This window comes from Pyxicephalus adspersus, chromosome 3, assembly GCF_032062135.1.
Source record: "Pyxicephalus adspersus chromosome 3, UCB_Pads_2.0, whole genome shotgun sequence".
In the NCBI taxonomy this organism is placed as follows: Eukaryota; Metazoa; Chordata; class Amphibia; order Anura; family Pyxicephalidae; genus Pyxicephalus; species Pyxicephalus adspersus.
In genome coordinates this window covers 39,773,027-39,790,714 of record NC_092860.1, presented here as the reverse complement: position 1 = coordinate 39,790,714, position 17,688 = coordinate 39,773,027, and the positions used below count along the sequence as shown (strand labels likewise).

At 35.4% G+C, this 17,688-nt stretch overlaps 1 protein-coding gene across 8 annotated transcripts in view; it reads right to left on the bottom strand.

Annotated features, from left to right (window-relative positions):
- LINGO2 (leucine rich repeat and Ig domain containing 2) overlaps positions 1–17,688 on the bottom strand; it is a 780,900-nt gene that overhangs the window by 617,854 nt on the left and 145,358 nt on the right. For 6 of the 8 annotated variants that reach the window (XM_072404308.1, XM_072404302.1, XM_072404305.1 and 3 more), the window contains exon 2: positions 2,923–3,038. The exons of the other annotated variants lie outside the window; for them this stretch is intronic. The gene's annotated coding sequence lies outside the window, so the exon portion shown is untranslated. The remainder of the gene's footprint in view (positions 1–2,922; positions 3,039–17,688) is intronic. 8 annotated transcript variants of the gene reach the window in all.

The window sequence follows — 17,688 nt, the reverse complement described above, 5'->3', positions numbered from 1 at the left end:
AGGTAGCCCTGGAAATCCACTGTGATGCCCAGGCACTAGAGGGTAATTAACCTCTAGTGCCCTGAAAATCCCATCGGAAGTACGAGGCAATTTTCCTTGAGAATGCCGGAGGCATTCTCGCTCATCCTTAGTGCCTAAGAGAACCAGCAACCTGTGAGGGTAAAATTGGTTAATTGTTTGCAAAAAGGTTAATTAATGTTTATTAGGTTTGAAACAATAATTTAGGTTTTGGTTATTTATTTTAGGTTATGGTTTATATTGAAAATTTGTAATTATTTTATTTTATTTGAATATTTGATTGTTGTAATAAAAGGCCTACAGGCCATTTAACCAAAATATCATTGTGTGGTTATTTAAAAAGGTACACAGGAGGGTTAGTATTGGTTTGGTGGGGTCATGGTTTTTGGGATTGATAGGTTTCTAGATCTGTTTTGCTGCAGTCAAGGGCTGGAGCTGAGGAGGGAAGGAGTGAAGCGAAGGCAGCATGACCAGGGGAAAAGGAGGATCAAACAGAGAAAGAGTTAAGTGAGGGGAGGAGGAGGAGGAGTAAGTAGGGTAAGACTAGGATTGGTGCAATTTGAAGCTAAGGGGTGGAGATGAGGAGGGGTTAAGAGGCAGTGGAGTCAGAAGGTTAATGGAGAGGTACAAGCTTTCCATCCGTTAGCAGAAGGAAACAAGAGTGGTGCTGTGAGAGCTGGGTGGTTGAAGGTTATAGTATTTTGTCTCCTAAAAGTGGGAGTAGAGGGAACTGCGAGTAAAGTAGCTTTCTCAAGCCAGTGTGGGATTTTGCGTCTGGGAACAAAATGTTAAAGAATGGGTGATTGATTTGTAAAAATCTAGGGTAACAGATAAAGTGTAAGTTGGGTGTAAGGGGTGCTTTTAGGCAGAGAGGGGGAGATTTCCCATAAATTGGGTTACCTTTAAACCTATTTTATATTGATAGTTTTATTGAATCTTATAAATAGTAGACATTTCCTAAATATTATCATGTAAATACCAGAATAAGCCTAATCCATAATAGAATATAGTCAAATAAAATACATTCAAATTGCTCACTTAACATTTTGGACAATAAGTTTTTTTTTTAAATGTGAACAAGCCCTACAGATAAAAGTGAACAAATAACAAAAATAGATTTGGTGTATTAATTCTCATGATCTAGTTAATTACAAATACAAATGTGTCACTTGACTAAGTACAACCCTACAGTTGTGACTTAAAATCCATTTATTCAAAATTATGTGTTTCAGATTGAAAAGAATGATTAAAATGGCCTTAGAATGTATATGGGTGGAAGCTGTCTTATTAAAACCTCAGATATCTAGGGTTTGGTGTCCTCTTTGCTATTGACGTTTGTAGCAAGTTTAGAAGAGCTCTACAGCCTACAGAACGAAGATTGATAATATCTTATATCTGAATAGACCAGCTAGCCAAGCAAATTCAGCCTAGGAGATAATATTTAATGCTGATATTGATTTAACTTGCAATATTAGTATACCAGGAAAAACATTTGCTGTCCAAAAAAAAAAAAGAGAAAGACATTTAGATAGTTAGAACAGATAGTTGTGCTGTGGACTTATGAATTAATTAGGCCAAAGGTTAGTTGACATGCTTAGTGCAAACTCGAGACAATATTTTAAAAGAGAACCTCATAACTACTATGAATACTAAATATTATGGTTTGCGGTTGCTGTGTTCCTTCAAGGCTTGCACGTTGAGCACTCATAAAGAACACACACAGGATGTAAGAGATTGGCAGTTATTTAAAAGTCCTGATTTATTAAAGCTCTTCAAAACTAGAGGGGATCGACTATCAGGGGAAAATCTGGGTGTTCCAGCTAACCTGGAGTGGATTTCTTTAAAATCAATTGCAATTAGTCAGCGATGTTTTCAGTCCTGGACCAGATCCTTTCCAAATTTGCTGGATCACCCAGATTCAATCATGATAGTCTAACCTCCAATCTTGGAGAGCTTTAATAAATCAGGCCCAAACTGCCTACACAAAGTAGTTTCTGCTAAAGGTGACAATACCACTTTTCCTTTCCAAAATATACCATAGTGCTGATTTTTATTTTTGTTAACATTAATGCATAATTATTGCCTTGGGTTTTTTTCCTAATATGTCATTCTTATTTGTTGGTACTGCTTAATTCAAATATGGTAAAAAAAACAATTTCCATGAAGTGTACTCACCTTTTCACACAAGCGTATTACATGGAACCTAAAATGGAAATATTTGTGGCTGTCAATTGATGGACAGCTACAAAGCACCCAGTGCAACCTGCATTTGTTTAACCTGTGAATAACATTGAATGCTCCAGAAGAGCCATAAGTTCTACACAAAGAACCATGAAAGGCTATTGCTTTCGAAAGGCTTTTAACCACTTCATATTTCTGCTCTTCAAAAGAAATGTGCTTTAAAAATAGCATATTTTTTTAAAAGCAATGTGCAATGTTCATTTCTGGGACTATATTTTATTTAAAGCAGCCGGAAAACATTAGGAAGAATCTAATCAGAAGGCACTTACAGGAATAGTTATTAGAAAGCCTTGGTTAATGCTTGGTCAAAATAAACTATAAATACTGACAACTAGTAAGCATGCATACACCTAAAAAAAAATTTAAAACGTCAGATGACCTGAAAACAGTGATATTTTTCCCCCTTATTTAACTGGTTAGTTAGGTTGATGTGAAATTGTTATTAGAACAAATGTCACTCATTCTCACTGATTTGAAAGGGTCTGATGGTAAGTCATCTTTTGGGAATTAATCCTGAACATTTTCAGCATTCCCTTTACATTTTAATAAATATAGGGCTAAGGGTATATATAAATATATTCACACATAATATGATATATAATATATATAATAAAATCCTTTTTTAAAAAAATATTAAATTAACAAAGAAACAAGTATACGTACTTAAACAAATTATACACCGTTCTTAGGCCGTTGCTGTTGCCATCCACTCACTAGGTGCTAATTCCTCTGATCTATCTTGCTGTTTTGGGAGGAGATTGATTTCAGAATGCATTTGCCTGGAAAGAAAATACAAAATATAATATATATATACATTATGTTTACAGCTGTTTGCACAATACACATAGAGTTTCTCTCCCAATCACCCTTTCCCCCCTATAGGAGTTTATATAATAGGAGTACAAAATGGGCAAAAAATGGCCCTCAGTCACCTCTCCCAGGTATTTTAAGTCTATTTAAAAAAACTATTCTAAACTGATTTATGTCCTCTATCCCTTGCCAGCACCTCTGGTTATGTGAGATTAGTGATCCAATACTACAGTTTCTGCCCACCCCAACCATTCCCCTCATCATGTTGTCATTTGCTCTGCAAGACATCTCATGTAGCCAGCACTGCAGACACCCAAAGGTGGACCTTCTCACTTTCAGAATATATATTAATATATATATATATATATATATATGAATGGTGAATGGTGAATGGAGCACAGTATAAAAAATTAAGATTTAGCTTTGTACATTATTAGAAATTAAAATTCTCTATGTATATCTCTATGTATTTATTAAATAAGCCCCAAAGAAATTCTTTGTAAGGTTGACAGAAATAAAATCTAATGTTTGGGAATAATAGGCAACATTACTTGGACATATGCTATATAATAATATTCAAAATAGCAGCTTTTTCCTTAAAGAAAAATATACGGCATGGATTATGCAACACTTTCAAAAGATTAGGATATTTTCACATTTTTGTATTTCTTTTTCAATACTTTATTAAAGTGCAACCCCAAACAACAAGAAAACTGTGCATGGTCAAACCTTTCCAAGAAACACCATTTGTTTGCTGAGGTCTAAGGTCATTGTCTGCCTTTGTCACTGGCCAAGGTAAATGTGTCAGGCCAAACTCAAGTGTATTTACAGAAGTCCCTGAAGTGCTGCAGTGATTTATCCTGGCAGATCACAAGAACAGCCATCAGGGACTACTGCTGTTTCTGAATGGTGAGGATGCAGTGGGGCGTCTTCCACTCATCCTTTACTCCCCTCTCTTCTTTGAACAAAAAGCTTCACAGTGTTCATTCATTCCTACTGTAGCTGGAAACAGTCACAAATGATCATTTCCAGTGACAATAGTTGAATATCTGTGCACAGCTTGACCTTTTTTCAACAGCTACACTTTTACTCAACTTCAACTTACATTTTTTCTAGGGCTTTATAAATATAAATGTTTACAAATGCAGCTATATTTTAAAAAATAAGTTTATTCTGGAATAATAGCATATTGTTCCCAACATTTAACACTTCATAAAAAAGAATACATACTCTTTCAAAGTATCAAGTGAGAAAATTTGACTTGACTGTTAGGAACATCTTTCGGGCTGTACCAGTATAAGGCAGTGATTTTATCTGCCAGAGAATTGCTCATCTGTTATAAATCACAACAGAACTCATTAGTTTTGGGAAAATTATACAACAGGTTGCACAAAATCTGTTCATTGATAGATCAATCATATGTTATATAATGATAAAGTTATATATTTCACTAATTAAAATCTATTTATCTGCTCTAACTGTATTCATATAACTCCTGTTTAATTATTTTGCCAACCAAATTCAGCAAGACCCCCTATTTATTTTATCAGACACTTGTACCAGGTGTGAATATTTCTGTGACAATTTATTGGTCAGTTAGGCAGCTGTATTTATGCCCAATTGTCTCACTTATTATTTGACAGATATGAAGAACGCAGTTGATTAGTGGTCAGGCCAAATATTTAGAATACATTAAGCTTAACTGGGGGTAAAAAAAAAATGACAGTACAGAACTTACTCACTCACCTTTACTTCCGCAGATCTTTCAATCCTGTTATCCTTCTGTGAAAGTGCCGGGTGCCGCTATCTTCTACCTGTTTCTGCCTTTGTCAGTGCGAAATCAAGTAACATAGCATGCTGTAAATTGGGAAAAAAGAGTGCCAATTTCACTGCTCATGAGGGAGATTGGAATTTTTTTTCCCATTGAAGAAAAAGCTCCATCTACGCATGTCCGCGATTGGGCATGTGCAGAAGATGTAGCTAGAAGCTTGCTGGGGCATGGGTATCCTAGGAGTGTCTGCACTCCCATTCTATCTTTAGAAGGGGAGACTTTTAACAACCCCCCCCCCCTCCCAAAAGAAACAGAAGGCATTTTTTACCGTACATAAAAGGATTGTCTACCCTTAATGTAAAGCACAATTTTAGTTTAGGTCTACTTTAAACCAATCACATGTTTTTTGATTATTTACCTTGCACTGACAAAAGGTAGCTAAAAGCTGATCTCTAGTAGGGATGAGCGAGAATGCCTCTCTTGTGAAAATTTCCTCAAACTTCTGATGGTGTCGCAAAATTTCGGCAAACCGATCTGCGAAACCATTAGAAAAACGAGGAAATTATAACAGCAAATCAGAGAGCACCAGAGGTTTTGAATGGGGAGACTTGTTACCCATTTAACCTCTAGTGCCGGGGATCGCACACTGAGCTGATCAATAAATGCAGTCGGTGCTTTATTCATTGATCAGCGCAGTACGCAAACTTTTTTTTTTTTTTAAGTATTTTTTTGAGATTTTTTTTTTTTTAAATTCGAGCTCAATCAGCGAATTTACACCAGCCATTCTCGCTTACAATTTTGATAAGTGAAAACAGCCGAATTTGCCACAAGATCGAGTTTTAAAAGCTTGCTCGCTCATCCCTAATATCTAGCCTAAAAAACAATAAAACAATTTATTAGGATAAAAAGACTAACCTCTACTGAAATTGTCAGCTTTCCTCTAGATATTTACCTGCAGTCACTAGTTGTCCTTGGTGATCAGAATTATCAAGCACAATTACAGGTCTTTTGGGGCTGCTCCAGCCTGTGATTAGCTCACCTCAGATTTTTATTCCTATTGGCATGATTCCTACCATTCTAAGCTCTGCTACACAGGGATTGCAAGAGGCTGACCAACTACTGGTATAGGTATTTGCAATGCTTGCATTAAGAAAGAAATCTTTAGGGCTCTATTTACAAAACAGGAAATCAGACTTTCCCTGAAACGTTCCTTGGTCAGAATCTTCCAGGTCCATGTGTTTCAATAGCAGTAATTGATTATCAACAGGAATTGTTTGAAGGAATGTCTGATTTTCTGTTCTATAAATATAGCGCTTATTGTTGCATTAATGAATATAGTGCCCTATGAATGTATGTGTTTTATATCTGCTTAGAGTTCAAATTAATTATATATATGTATAACAAAGTTGCAAAACAAATTTCAAGCTATCTGTGCTCCAATGATGCAGTAATATCCTAAAATATTGAAATTATTTCTGGTAGCCATGGTATTAAAAGCTTTTTTTGCATGCTATAGACAAAACATAGCAATCCTACTGAAAACTTACATTCATTTTGCAATTATGTATGGCTTTCACAAGGACCTATGCAAAACAGGACAGGATGATATATAGGATTACGGTAAGACCCTTAAAAAAAAACAAAAAAACAGCAGTATCGGAGGCTTTCGATAGTTAGGGTTTACCAAGGACACCCAACACTTTGTTTTTAGTATTATATAGCATTCTATAAAAAAGTGGTCTTTCTGTAAAATAAAAAGGACAATATAACCCATGTGATCGTTTTGTTGCTATATACTATTGTTAATAAAATACACACATTCCTACACTAATTGCACATTGTACACTCTTGTTATAATATCTGCGTTCTACAAATTCTGTTCTGTATAATTTTGAAACAGGAGATCAACAAAGAATTACTGAATGAAAAGAGAACAGAATTAAAAGAACAGAAAAAAATAAAGGAATTAGAAATAATGATTAGAAATGTTCACTATGCAAATTTCCATGCTGGTCTAAAGGACTTTAAAATTTTAAATTTAATTTGAAAAGCAAATCCTTTTACTTTTACGTGAAAAAAAAGTCTGAATTATAGAGCCCTAAGAAGCGTTCTCTTCATAATGTTAAAAGAGAGAAGTCTTATGACTAGGTTGTCTTCCTGCCCCTTCCTGTTCCTTCTGCCTGGTTGCACTTTTTTATTTCAAGAGTTTAGTTTCTCTTTAAGTTCTGGAACAAGCAAATTGCTAGGTATGTATATAGAGGTCAGTGTTGTGCTTTTGTGCTTTTCTTCAATATCTCATAGTAGCGGCAATACCATAACAAGGCTGCACGTATTTATAAATGAGCTTTTTAGCCTTACTGTACCTTCCCAGGACAAAGGTGATTCTAGAAGGCCACCGAGTTCCATTGCATTGCTGCAAGTTGTTCTTCCTGTTTCCCCTTTCGTGTATATAGCTTCTTCTTCCTTGAGTGCATTGTATATACAATCTTTTGAGGAACCAACAGCAGACTGGTGAAAATGTCAAAATCTAAACTGATTTCCCACATAACAATAGAAATAAAAGGCAACCCAAAAGTTTGAGTTAATACAATACTGTAGGAGTTGGAATAGAAAAGTTCCAGTTCTGGAAAGGAAGGGTAATATTATGACATTTGAGTGGTCTAATCCTCCATACAGCAATAAAGATAGGGGGGGAGGGTAAGTGAAAGGCACTCCACTGTGCTCCCCTCCAAAAAAAGTACAGAAGTTGTCCCCACTCAATCTTTTATCAATTATTTGATGAATATTGTCAGGGGACCGCTGTACACTTTCTAGCTTTTCCTTGGGAAGAGCACTACTGCTCGTCTCAGACAACAATCATCTGATGTGTACATTGTTTAAGAACTAATAGGAAAAATAAAAGAATAGATATAATAGAAGATTAAAAGAATAGAAGGATAGATTATTTACAAGGTAACACACTATTAATGCTTGATGTAATGACTCAAATTCACCAAGTCCCAAATTGCAATAGTGAACTAACATATATACAAAGAAACTTTGGGTGAAAAAAAAAGCAGAGCGCAGGTTGTATATGACAACAATAACAGAAAATCATGTACATTTGTATCACTTTGTAATAACGTCTTTGGGTGACTGATTCTTTATTTCACAGGGTTGCTATTCCTTAGAGATGACAAGCAGAAAACTTGAAAACTAGTTCTGAATCCCCGAACCCAGTCCATGTAAATTATAGTTTTAATATTCAACTCTAACTCTCATTCACTTGCCGGTTTATTAACCCTGTCCAGTTTAAACTAAGCTTTGTGTGTATGACAGTGACAGAAGTCCTGTTTCATCCAGATAAAGTGAGAATGATCATACTAAACTATTAGCAAAAATAAAAGGACCGGTAACTGAGAGAACCCTAAAATAAGGTGCATGAAAAAGATATGTTAATTAACATACTGATTGTACCATGTGTTTTATTATTTTTCTTATTACATGATTTATTTTCCTTAAATGCATTTTGTTATTTTGCTGTCGTAATTTTTTTTCTTCTGAACTGCATAATGAATATATTGTGTATTTAGGTTTTTTGCTTAACTTTTCACCTGTATTTCGATTTTAGCCTGTATATTTAGTGCATCCCCTTAATCATAATCCTTCTTTGCCTAATTCCAAGTCACTGAATCTACAGTCACTTTAATTAGAGTGTTTCTAATCCAATGGTTTCTTTTCTTGCAAGAGTTAATTGCATTTCCGTGACATTTAATTATTGACAGTACACGTTCAATCTCTATTCAACATAAGTGCTGTAAAAGCCTGGATTATTTAATTCAATATTTTTGAAGCACAAAGAAAATACTGTAGTTTATTAGGTACAATTAGTGCACCTTAGAGCTGTCGTAGAGTCTTGTACCGTGTTAGCCATCGATTAATACAGAAAGTTAGGAGTTCAAGTGATAACCTTTACTGGCTGGCTAACTTATTAATAAATCCAAGCCTTTGGGATGACTTCAGGATTTATATACTTTTTTATATCAGAGAAAAACAATGTACTTTTATAAACTCGTTATTTGATTCCAGATTTTGCAATTCATAATAAAAAAAAATTACCTTCAAATAAAAATAACAAAAAAACTGTAACACCCACCCACATTATTACACCTGGCTTTAGTATACGTTGTACTGTAAAATATAGATTTATATAGTTTTATGTACTTTGTACTCTGCACTTCCAAATTATATTTTGTGACTGTCAACAATCACACTTAACCTTTAACTACACGGGTGGGGTCTACAAGGATCCCAAGTGCCATTTTATTGTCGTATTTTCGATTTTATGCATTGTAGCCCGCCGCGCTTCCAGCTAATCTCAGTGTGCCACGAGAGCTGTTGAGAGAAGGACGCTTGTCACACATGCTCATAGGTAAGTACCTTTTCCTACGTTTTGGGGTACCTGGAGACCCCACGCGTGAATATACGTGACTATTGTTATAAATATTATGATTGATATAATTCAGTTTATTTGCAGATATTCTTATAAAAATGAATCGTCCATTGAGTGATGAAGTTATGGCAAGAATATTGGCCGAATCTAGTAGTTCTGAAGATGAAGAATGTGATATTGAAGCGGGTATTGCTGAGGAAGAAGGCGATATCAGCGACCAACAGTCAATTCACAGTGAACATCTGTCTTCATCCGAAATAGACCTAAGCGGTGACACAGAATCCAGCTCTGATGAACAAGGAATACCAGAGAACAGCTTTTATGGTAAAAACAGATTTAAATGGGCAAAATGTGCTCCCCATTCATCACGTATTCGGCGACATAATATAGTTGAGGAACGACATAATATATAAAGGCGACGGCGAAAGAACTCATCCAACCATACATTTGCAAAAGACTGGATAGCACACCAAGATTGACGAAGGAAATACAATCAATAATGTGCAAGGTGGTTGGAAGAGACCCCCTACCTGCAACTGTTTTAGACGAAGCTGGACCAAGTGCTCCAAAAATGAAGCGGAGATGCTATATCTGTCCAAGATCAAAAGATAAAAAAAGCACTATTGTTTGTAAAACCTGTAAAAAAACAATTTGTAAACCACATTCCATGTCAGTAATTTATTGTTCACCATGTGAACCCAAAGATCCTTAGATTGTAAGTGTTTTTATATTCATAGTTATTGGCGCTGTCAAAATTTTAATTATTGTTCCTTTTTCATATATTTTAAGTGTTTATTAAACAATTATACTTCTTTTTCAAGGAAAATAAGACTGTTTTGTTTTGTAATTAATTGTTATGTTTACATTCTATGTTAGAAGTAAGTGCCTTAAAAATGGCGGACTTTTTTTAGTTATAAGTTTCAAAGGCTGATGTTAACTAATTAAAAATAAAATACAGGTTATTTCTATTAAAATAAAGTTTTATTGATATAATATAAACCTTAAATTCTTAAATATGTTATAGAAACTTCTTTTTACACAATAATTGTATGGGGATACCTGCAGACCCCACCCGTGACGTTATGTCACTAGAAATGACGCGTATACTTAAAGGTTAAGAAAGCTATGATGTGATAAGCTTTTTTAAACCTTTCATCAGGCTTTTCAAAATCAAACAAGACAAGGACAAGGCAAATCTGGCTTTTAGCTTTGCCCTTCACTGCTTGGGAATTATAGACACCAAGATCAGATCAACCTTTTAAGTGTTCCCTAGCAGACTGTTACAAAATCTGTCAACAATTAACCAAGCATTAAAGATAGGCTCAGAGGGTCTCACAATTACGCAGTGGCTTATTGGAAACCATCATGTCCTAGTCCTGTGCAGACAATAGTGGCAGTCACATTTCTAAGCCAGAAGTCCATTACAGTACCCATTAGGAGAGACTTATACATGAGAACTTCTGAATAATTTAGTTGCCTCAAATCTTGTCAATCTGTGTTCTCTAATTATTTAGAAGCTCTATCAGACTGATGGCGAGATGTTAAGAAAGGCAGTCTGTAGCAATGTTTGATGGTCACCGATCTCTCGGTTGCAGATCTAACTGATCCTACTAATTTATGCATCTAACCTTGAAAGGGAACATACTATGGCAGGCTTGCTCATACAGAAAAAAAAAGAGTATCTTTTCAAAATAAATATGTTAACTTCACTGTTTCCTGCCAGGATCATCTACTTTGTTGAAGCATAAAGGGCAGAAATTGATTAGGTGCACTGAACATCTTAGAGAAAAAAAACAGAAGAAAGCTTTACTTTACCACTAAGTAGCTCTCAGCAGAGAAATAATGGATCTGAAAAAAGTGTTGCTGTGCATTTTCAAGCAAGTGTTACAGTTAATAGCTCAGCTGCATTCTGGTCTGATGCTTGGGTACATCTCAAAGAAAAATGTGTTCTCCAATTACTGATATTCTTGTCTAGTACATTAAGTTTATATGATTAATTTAAACATTTGCTCATGCTCATTTTCAATTATTAGTTTAAAAAAGCTTGTTTTTTAGGAATTTTTATTGGCTAAATTTAAGATAGGTAAGTATGTGTTTATAAATCAGTTGAAGAATCTAGCAGTATCTAATGCCTAGCATAGAAACTAAATGCATATCAGTTTTGGTTACATTTTCCTTACATTACATTTACATACATACTTGAATATAAACCGAAATGAATATCACTAGAGGTACTACATTTTCTTAAAAAAATACAAAAACAAATTGCAGTCATCACTGCAACGGTGACCGTTTATTTCATTTTTTTTCAGATTAAAATTTTTTGAGTTGGTTATGATTGTACGCTTGCCTGTAAATATCTATTGTACATTATTTACTTTAATAATATTAAGCATAATTAAGCTTTTATCGTGCAAAAGCTTGGAGAATCACAGAGAAATGCAGCTCATGTTAGATTGAAAAATATCATTGAAATGGACAGATTTTCAATGTTCATCGCTTCCAGTGAAAAATGTCTTTGTAAACAGCACCATATAGGCTGGTTTTAAACATTCTGCTGTTATATTTTAAAGAGACTGAACAAAATATTTGAATACAAGATAGAATTATAGAATCTGATGGTATTTTCAGAATGTGTTGCAACTAGCCTTTATCAGTACTCATTACATCACATTTTATGCAATATAATGCAAACTATTTAAAAAAATGAAAAGTGTTCAGTATGGGTGTGTCTTGATTAAAATACTGTATGCACAGTGGTGTTGAATGCTAATGCCAATAAATGAGCTCTAGTGAAATATTATCATCAGAGATGGTCCATTTCCATTTCTGCAATACAGGTATTCATCAAATTACACTATGTTGAATTCATTTGGTATTTGATTGCTATTACTGTAAATGACAGCTTACTAGGATACATTTCAGTGAAGTAACCCTTCCATTTATGTGTAATTGTGTTGCATTTATTAGTAATGTAACTATGTGTGATGTGTATAAATGAATACCTGTAATGGTGGAATTATGTTAGCTAAGTGCCCCACATGTCTTCATTAGTGAGCTAGTTCTGACAAGGTATTAAAGAGTTGGCAGCCATCTTCATAAAACAGTCTTCTAAGCTATTAATCATTACCTCTACTTTACTTTTTGCATATAAATAATCGCTCCGATCTAGTTGAGCTAAACAACTTTAAATCATTTTTATTAAACCAAAATGAAAACACTGACATCATATGTACACAATGCACAAAATAAAAAATGATCAAATAACAGTATTTATTGTGCCAGATGTTTGTCTGATCTAATCCAGGATCCTGTTCATAGTGTACAGATCAAACCTTTTTAACATATCAGTTATCAATATGCAATATTTCAATGATCTCTATAAACAAAATAAATAGTGCATGGGAAAATAAATGTGAAATTTTCCAAAAAAAAGGGAAAACTGTAAGGCTACGTACACATGTGCAATATTTATCATTAGAAAACCAACGATTAACAACGATTATGCACGATTATTTTGAACGATCGTATTGTGCACAATTCAGTACATGCTGTAACGATACAATCATTCAAATATAATCCACCAATAATGTACACACTAGATACGATCGTTTGAACTATGCAGGAAGTGACGTTTACTGGAGAAAGTGTATCACAGAACAATCTACTATCACTCGTACACACAATAGATAGCGAATAATCGTCGCACAATCAGATCCGCCGGGATGGTCGTTCATTTCCAGTGACATTCCTCGTTCACTGGCGTCATTGGCCAGTCATTGTGCACTTTTTTTGTTAATGTTTATCAGACGAACGGTCGTTAATCATTCGTTTCCAACGATAATTATTGCACGTGTGTACATAGCCTAAGGAATAGTGTTTTTTAAAAAAAAAAAAATATATATATATATATATATATATTACAACAAATTTTAGTTTTGGATTTCTTTTTACTTTTAACTGTTTTAGGATGGTATACGTTGAACAGGTAAGCGGCCAAACCCAAGTATTTGCCTCTCCATTGAGGTAAGAGCGGGTAACGTGTGCATAATTCCTATAATATCACACACTTCATTCTGGGTACCAAAGTATGGAGCACATTGCTGCTATTAATGAACCCATTTCATGCCAGGGCATGCACAATCAATATGTGGGGCCTTGTATCAATATAGAAAAGGGCAGCTTGCTTAGATATAACAAATTTGATACAATAGGCAAATATCATCTCGGAGAGAGGAAATATTATAATTCTAAGAAAGAGGCTAATAATGGTTTGGTGGAAGATTTGTACCAATTAATCTGTTACTTCCCAAAACCAGGTATGAAGTTTGCCACTTAGGTTGACTCATTTCAAACCACTTGTGCATGCTTTTAAGGTTTACCAGGATACAACTGCATCCAGGAGTCCATTTACTTGTATATGCATAAACAGTAGGATGATATGAATGGTAGGCTTTCCACCATACTAGCTTTAAGAAAAAAAAAAGAAGGTCATATCTTTTGACCCATCTTAGAGAATTTAGAATGAATGTACTGACATACTTATTTGCATTTCCAAGAGCTTATTATAGTATATCATTCAAATAATTTTCTTCCACCCATTGCAATAAGATATTCATGATTTGCTAACTATGTAATTCTCTGCACCCTTGGGTAGCAAAATGTAATATTGTACAATAAAAAAAAACCCTGCAGTGTATTTTCAGTTTCAATAACACATTCCATGTTAATAACTGTAATAAAGATTCTAATAACAATCTTCTCAGAACCAGTGCTGGGAATTATTGGAGGGTGCTCTGAGGTTTGGAGAATAGGAGTATCCATGGGGATCTCAATTAGCCATCTGCGGAAGTACCGTAATCAAAATATTTTTTTTACAGCAAAAGTGGAACCATTACAGGGAGGTATTTTTATTTTCTGTTGCCTCTTAGTCGGAGCCTTCTGTATTCCACATAAGCTCCACCAAATCTATTCTTTAATAAATAGTATACAGGTATATCTAAATCGAAATTCTATCAGGATTTCTACTAATTTGTAATGAATGAGATGTCAGATAGTAAGATGATACAAGCAGTATTATCACTCTCTAAAGATAGCATCACTGTTACGCTTTTAAAGTAATAGTACATTTACATTACATTTAAACAGCCCCCCCCCCCCTGAATATTTCCCAATAGAGCTCATAGGATTAGATATAACTAACATAACTCTCAAGGGTTAGCACTCCAGCCTTTGCAGACCTAGGTCTTAGGCTCGAATCCCAGCCAGGACACTATCTGCATGGAGTTTGCAGGTTCTCCCTGTGTCTGCGTGGGTTTCCTCCGGGTACTCCTTTTTCCTCCTACATCACAAAAACATGCAGTTAGGTTGATTGGCTTCCCCTAAAATTGACCATAGACTACATTAATGACATATGACTATAGTAGGCACATTAGATTGTGAGCTCCTTTGAGGGACAGTTAGTTAGTGACATGACTATGGACTTTGTACAGCGCTGCGTAATATGATGGCGCTATATAAATACTGTGTAATAATAATAATAATAACATAACTAACAGTTACATTTCAAAAAAATAGATAACTCAACTGCTAAATCATTATTTAACTAAATCAATTCACCTTCATAAAAAGGACTTTACCAATGGCGTATTTGCTCAACAATCATTAATTTCTAAGTTATATTTAATTACATTTTCTTCTCCTTATGCACATTTCTTAACTGCACCCTTCTGAATCGGTTAACAGTTTGAGTCACTAATTTTTAGCTGCCTAAATCACCCTGAACTGTTGTTACTAAAATGGTGCTGATTCTGCTAAAATGCTAGAAATCCAGTAAGCTCGTAACTTCACTTTCTGTGCCGCTTTATGAGCTATCATGCCAGTTCAGCTCATTTGTGTACCACAGAACACCTACCCCTGTGTTACAGAGATGATGAAAGCAGGAAAGGTTGTGCAGAAAAAGTGCAGCACTTTCCCTTTCAGTCTTGATCCCCTCAAATGGGAGAGCCTCCTGGGATACCTACTCCTGGGATACCTACCCGGGAGGCTCTGGGTGCTCCTCCTTCACATGCCCTAATCTCAGACATGCGTAGATGGGGCATTTTTTCCATTAAGGGAAAGAGATGCTGATCTCCCGCAAGTGTAGTGAGATTGGCTCTCTTTTTTTCCCCCTTTACAGTGAGCTATGTCACCCGATCTCGCACCTACGTAGTGGGAAGAATGAAGATGGTGACACCATCAAATGATGATGAGGACGAAGAGGAATTCCAGGACACGGGACCGGATCGCAGGCAGGACAAGCGCTATCGAGGGACCTGCGGGATATAAGGTAAGTGTAATTTTTTTGTTTTCGCTACAGTTCTGGTTTAACCTATGGCTAAACAGTTAAAGAGCAGTAGCACCCTGTGATTTTACTTTCTACTCCTATCAGCCTGTTCCTGTGCTGCTTCTCTGCTTCTCACTCTGCTATAATGGTGACTGCAAGAGGTCACTTTTAAGTCAATTTCTGGTACTGTACTTACACTGAATATATTTAGGAAACACATTTGATGCATTAATGTGTACAGATCTGTATTTAACTGTGTCTGTAATTTTTTCCTGGAGTATAATTTTAAAGCTGGAGGATGGCTGACAGTTTGGAGAATTACCAGACAAAATTAAATTGTATGCAGACTGCCTGAGGTTATGCCCAGATATGATGCTGAGCCTCCAAGACCGAACAAACACTAAAATGGATTTTATAACAAATACCAAACCTCGCTGAGCTCACTGGCTAGATACAAGCAACACAAAATTTACTAATTCAGATCTCCCGGGATCAACCAAATGATGGAGGACCTACAGAAGTGTTGGGAGAATGTGAAGGGGCGATAAATAATTTTTTAAATCTGATTTGATGTTAGTTGCTGGATGCGAGGGGAAACAACAGGTTGGAGAGATGAAAGTGTTGGGAAGACCATTCCGGAAAAGTTGACTAGAGGGTAAAATTGTTCTGCCTACCTGCCTGTGGGTTTTAGAATTTGGCCATTTGTGGTTGGTTCTGCCTGGGGCTCAGTCCCTTTGTGGAAGTAAGGATAGTAATACAACCAATTCAAAACATATACTAAATCCTGTGGAGGTGCGACTAGGGGTAGGGGTGGCACAAGATCCTTGTAAGGTTATCTATTTATGGAACAAGCTTGCATTTATCTGCCTATGCTAAAACACAGCAGCCTTCAGAATTACCCTGATTTTAAAGGATTTTAAATGATTCACTAATCCAAAGAATATGTTAAAAATCACCTCTATACTAAACTGACATTTTCTGTGGTGAGCGGCCATGTGCATTTTTCTAGTGCTCTTTACTAAGAAGACACTGTTATTTACAACAGGATTAAAAGATGAATGAAAATGCATAATCTGCAGCAAATGTACTTTCAGCTATAATAATGGGCTTGTTCACGTAGCTGGATTAGCGGATCAACAAGCTTATTATTATTGCTCTGCATTTGCAAGGCATGTTTCACACTATAATGTAAGCAAAGCAAAAAGCAAGGTTCAGCCAGGAAGATCATGCAGCTGCTCAGATTACTTCTACCCACCTGCCATGCTTATGATCAATTGGTTGTCAAACTGTAGGGTCCCCACAGGAGATGCAGCATTTCTTCATGTATTCAGCTGATACAATTCTGCATGTTACCTTATTAATATTATCATGCTCGTGCCTGAGGGTCTCCATGATCTGACAGAGAAAGTGTTCTTCTTATGAAGCTCTATTTGAAAGCAGTCCAAGAAGTTTGATGTGAAGAGTTGATACTTCAGTTATATTTCTTAGCATGTTATACTTTAAAATATTTTATTAACCATGACATTCCCCTGGATGCTATACAATGCAAAGCTGCTGTTCATATGCATTAACTTTTTGTTACAGGTGAATGAAGTGATTAATTGAACAATATTAAAATGTTACTTGATGCTTTAGTAATTTTGAATGTACTTCCTGTAACCCAAAGGGTTTTTGAAAAAGGCTTACAAAGCAGTTACGTCTCATTTGATTATATATTTCCCTCAATTCACTCAATTAGCTTGGCTCAGGAAACCTCTGCTATAAACAACACTATCAGTTAATTACTGATAATTCAGCTGGTAATCCACTGAGAGTAAAGAGGAAAAGAACTCACATACCAAGCATATTTATTCCACCAACATAATAGTTAAAAATTTAAATAGTTCCTTAAATGTAAAAGTGTTATCACTATATCAGGTTATGTATTTTACCTATTTTTAACAGTGCAGAGAAACAGCCCCATTGAGTTAGTACCAAGTAGAAATTGTGCAGTGTAGAAGTAGGACCACAGTACATAAAACGTGTGGGATGTGATTTTAAAACTTTATTGTTTTGCCTATTAAGAAACTTTTTATTTACTGTTGGTAAAGC